Below are 5,354 nucleotides of genomic sequence, written 5' to 3'. Positions count from 1 at the left end.
ATCATGATCTCCAAATTGAACCACTTTTGCTGTCAAATCGAGATGTAGAACATTGAAATCAGGTTAAAAACAAACAAACAAACAAATAAACAAACAAAACAGTAAAACCTGATCCACTGGCTGCTCGTCTCTTTTCCCCTGAACCCCATCCAGGTCCTGATAGGTCTTCTGAGGTAGAGATGAAAGGGGTGGCTGGACCACTTCCTGTACAGAAAAGAGTCTTGGGTTAGCTCTGATGTTTCTGTGATATGAATTCAAAGGGAGAGAAAATTAGAAAGGAAAAGAAAGACATTCCCAAAAAAAGGGCTTTCAGAAAACAAAGTTGTGTGAAGAAATCAAAGTGTTCTGATTATCAACAGCAGCATAACAACCCACCCCAAAATGAAACTACAATTTATTATTGTTGTTGCTAAAGAAATGACAATTTATTATTTTTTATTCTGTAGATTAGATGGGCAGTTTTACTTCTTTTGTTGTTGGCTGGCGTATTAGAATGACTGGAAAATCCCAGTTGGCCACCTTCCCATGGCTAGCAATTTATGCTCACTGCTAACCGGAAGCTCAGAAGGGGCTGCTGGTGGAGGTTCTTGGTTCTCCTCTATGGAGACTTTTCCACATATCTGCTTGGTCTTCCTCACAACATGGCGCCTTCTTTCCAAGAAGCAGCATTCAAGAAGAAGGAAGTAGAAATTGCCAATCTCTTAAAACCTGAGCTTGAAAGTATTGGAATGTAACTTTAACTATATTCTATTGGTGAAAAGCAGTCACAGGGCCAGCCTAGATTCGAGACGAAGGAACATAAGCTTTCTTGTGATGTAAGGAGTAGCATATACATAGTGGGAGAGACTGCCTTTGGAGGGTAATAGTCATAATAAACGTGTCATTTGACTCCACAACTTACCACTCTGGGGGTATTTCTATGCTCTTGATTCATATTTGTGTTTCTTTCTCTAAAGCACTGTCATATTCTAAGAGCAATGGATGAGAAAGAGATGACTTGCCCTCCTGCAATTACATATATGTGCACGTGTTGATCATATCTGCCTATATGAATTGAAAGAGTCATCAGAAGCCTGGAAAGAATGACTTGCTTCATACTAGCTTTTGGTTTTGAACACCAATTTTTCCCTATGTTGTTACGACAAGGACATATATAAAGAAATGTGCCATTTCTTTAATTAAGTTTTTATTTTATTTTTATTTTAAGTTCTGGGATACATGTGCAGAATATGCAGGTTTGTTACATAGGTATATATGTGCCGTGGTGGTTTGCTGTACCCATCAACCTGTCATCTAGGTTTTAAGCACCACGTGCATTAAGTATTTGTCCTAATGCTCTCCGTCTCCTTGTCCCCCTCTCCCCAACAGGCCCTGGTGTGTAATGTTCCCTCCCTGTGTCCATGTGTTCTCATTGTTCAAATCCCACTTATGAGTGAGAAAGTGCAGCGTTTGTTTTTCTGTTTCTGTGTTAGTTTGCTGAGAATAATGGTTTCTAGCTTCCTCCATGTCCCTGCAAAGGACAGGAACTCATTCTTTTTTATGACTGCGTAGTATTCCATGGTGTATATGTGCCATATTTTCTTCATCCAGTCTATCTTTGATGGGCATTTGGGTTGGTTCCAAGTCTTTGCGATTGTAAATATGCTGCAATAAACACACGTGTGCATGTGTCTTTATAGTAGAATGATTTATAATCCTTTGGGTATATACCCAGTAATGGGATTGCTGGGTCAAATGATATTTTTGTTTCTAGATCCTTGAGGAATCACTACACTGTCTTCCACAATGGTTGAAGTAATTTATGCTCCCACCAATGGTGTAAAAGCATTCCTATTTCTCTATCTATTAGTTTTTAAGAAACCTAATTCCTACTTCGTCTTCTGATATTAAGTAACTAATGCGTGAGTAAACAGTTGGTTCTCTTTTTAAAACTACCAACTTCATAAGCCTAGGACAAAATTAAATGAGAGAATATGAGATTTCTTTTCATATAGTAAATGCTCAAAAATATCAGATGATGAGAATGATTAAAATTGCTGCCACAGAGTCTGATGTAGTAGGTGATTAATTTAATGACAGCTAATATTATTGAAGAGAAGCTCTTTTAGAGGAAGGAATGGTGAAGGAAGAGGGTACAACTATTTGAATGAGGAGAGAGGAATGTGAGGGCTAAGAAGCTTGGGGTCAGGGGAAGGGCGACACTCACAGTGTCTCGAGAGGCATTTGACAGAGCTGTCTTTAATACCAAATTATCAGAGACAGTTTTGGGATTTTCCCTGGCACAGAAATGCATTCCCCCTGAGCCCTCGAATAAATACTTAGAAGGTTAAAGGTCAGTTCATTAATCTCCTCACTTGCCCATTTGTTTGGACATACAGATGCTCTGTTGTTAAGGCAATCTGAGCAGACAGGAAAAAGTGTGGACTCTCACCCACTTCAATACTGTCCCACATTGGATGTAGGTGTGTGCAAGAGAAAAAATATGTTTTAAATTTAATTCTGTGTTTTTTTAAAACTGTAATGAAAATTTGAAACTTGCGACTTCGTTCGGTTCCTCTCCAGGGTTTGTTTATGAAACTTGCCTTATAGTTCACATTTGAACAAATTTTCTTTGCTAAGAAAATTTTTATTTTCCTCAATGACCCAAAATCTGTCAAGCAAGAGCAATGGAAGTTCCTACCTGTCCCTTTGTACCAGAGCTACCTGACTGCTTTACACAATTCAACAGATCTCCAAGCTTCCGAGGGCCTTGGGGAAGCCTCATTCTTAGAGATATTGAAAGAAAAGCAGAGAAAGATTTATACTTTCTTTTTTTTCTTTTCTTTTCCTTTTTTTTTTTTTTTTGAGACAGAGTGTCACTCTGTCACCAGGTTAGAGTGTGGTGGTGTGATCTCAGCTCACTGCAACCTCTGCCTCCTGGGTTCAAGCAATTCTCCTGCCTCAACCTCCCAAGTAGCTGGGACTACAGGCGCCTGCCATCACACCTGGCTAATTTTTAAATTTTTAGTAGAGACAGGGTTTCACCATGTTGGCCAGGATGGTCTCGACCTCTTGACCTCATGATCCACCCACCTCGGCCTCCCAAAGTGCTGGGATTACAGGCGTGAGCCACCGCGCCCAGCAAGACTTACACTTTCTAATGAGGTGGAATGAGGGAAATTTTGACTAAAGTTATCTCCACTAGACTCAGCATCATTTTTTTTAGTGGTCAATAAACACTTTTTTATTTTTGATTTCAATGACAAATGACTTATCCTGAAAATGGTCAGCTGTCTCAGAGACATTCTGGAATGGAAAGAAAGCCTTGGGAAAGAGCTGATGTGACTTGCTAAAAGTCACTTCTATAGACAATAGAATAAATATTGTCCATAGAATAATAGACAATAGAATAAATATTGTCTATAGAATAATAGACAATAGAATAAATATTGTCTATAGAATAATAAACAATATAGACTTCTATAGACAATAGAATAAATAAAGAAGGCAAATTCTGTATGATTACTATCTACTTGTATGAGGATGTGGCAGGCAGACTTCAAGGTGGTTCCCCCATTATCCTTATCTCTTGATGTTCCCACCTTTGCCCAGTTCTCTCCTCTTGGGTGTGGGTAGGACCAATGGCTTGGTTCTGAGCCATGGAATATAGCGAAGGTAATGGGATGTCACTCCCATGATTATGGTATGTTATAAAATACTCTATGTTGTTAGCGGATTTATCCTAGAGGCTCTCCTTACTGGATTCCCATGTTGGGAAAGTCCTCACGGTTTACAAGTATGAGGGCTTTTTAAGTGTGGGTGGTCTCTAAGAACCATAGGTGTCCTCAAGGAAAATACAGGCAGCAGACCCTAGGAGCCGAGAGCAGCCTCCAACCAAGGAAAAAGCTAGAGCCTCAGTCCCGCAACCACAAGGAAATGAAATGATACAAAGAACCTGAGAGAGCTGGGAAGTAGCTTCTTTCCCAGCTGAGAAGTGGTTTCTTCCCCAGTCTGTCTTTCAGGAAAATATGTCCTGGCTGACACCTTGATTACACCTTTGTTGGACACTAAGCAGAGGAGCTAACTAAGCTGTGCCTGGACTTCTACTCATAGAAACTACGGGATAATCAGTGTGTGTTGTTTTAAGCCACTAAGTTTGTACTAATATGTTACACTGCAATAGAAAAATAATGTGAGGTCCTTTGCTGGGTAATAGCGTTCTCCAGCATCCTCCGTTCATCTTCCATGGAAACATCTGGGAGTACTTAGAAAAAACTTCAGGGTTTCTTCTAGCATTCCTTATCAATCTCAAAATTTCCCCATATTTCTTAAAATGAGGGGACTTAAAAATGAGTCTCCATAGCCAGTCACAGTGGCTCACGCCTGTAATCCCATCACTTTGGGAGGCCGAAGTAGGCGGATGACCTGAGGTGGGGAGTTTGAGACCAGCCTAATCAACTTGGAGAAACCCCACCTCTACTAAAAATACAAAATTAGCCTGGCGTGGTGACACATGTCTGTAATCCCAGCTACTCGAGAGGCTGAGGCAGGAGAATCACTTGAACCCGGGAGGCAGAGGTTGCAGTGAGCCAAGATCGTGCCATTGTACTCCAGCCTGGGCAACAAGAGTGAAATTCTGTTTCAAAAAAAAATGAATCCCCATATTTCCTACCTCAATATGACTGTGACTCTCAACCAAAATGTATTATTAATGTCTCATATATATATATATATTCATTTATAATTGTATTTTGTTGTTTCATTTGTTGCTTCATCTCTGTTTATCAGACACCCAAACACAGTCATTATTAGTACAAATTAGTAGATGTTTTAGTACCATATTAAAATATCTACAACTCTACTTTCACCAGAATTTTTTTAAATGTAAAAACAAAAATTGAATTACAAGTTATAAATTTAGAGAAAAAATGTATTCTAGGAGTTCTTTGTTCTTACTTTCTCATTTCGCAAATAAGAAAGATGATCCCCTCCAAGAATTAATAATGTGTTAAGCCTAGACAAAGAGTTATTGTCAAAATGGGACAAGAATGAAATTTACATCGATAGGGCACCTGCAGTGTTCAAGGCACTGTGATAAATACTTCTGCGTTACCACTTCGTCCTTAACAGTTTTGTAAAGAATGCGTTGCTTTCCCCATGACAGGGTACCCTTCTAGAGATTATGTTTTTCTTTATTTTTCAATAAGAAAGGTGCCTTAAATTGACTAATTGAAGACTCCCTTACAAAGTGGGAACCAGGAGGGTACAATGGAGGGTCAGAACATGTTAGAAACAACTGCACTTAGAAGAGTGAGTACAGGGCTAACAGCCCCATTTTCCAGGCAAAGCTGTATAAAACTAGCCCCTTTTAGAGA

The sequence above is a fragment of the Mandrillus leucophaeus genome, unplaced genomic scaffold (genome assembly GCF_000951045.1).
Source record: "Mandrillus leucophaeus isolate KB7577 unplaced genomic scaffold, Mleu.le_1.0 Scaffold205, whole genome shotgun sequence".
NCBI lineage: Eukaryota > Metazoa > Chordata > Mammalia > Primates > Cercopithecidae > Mandrillus > Mandrillus leucophaeus.
The sequence above is the reverse complement of the archived record's forward strand: the minus strand, read 5'-3'. Positions refer to the sequence as shown.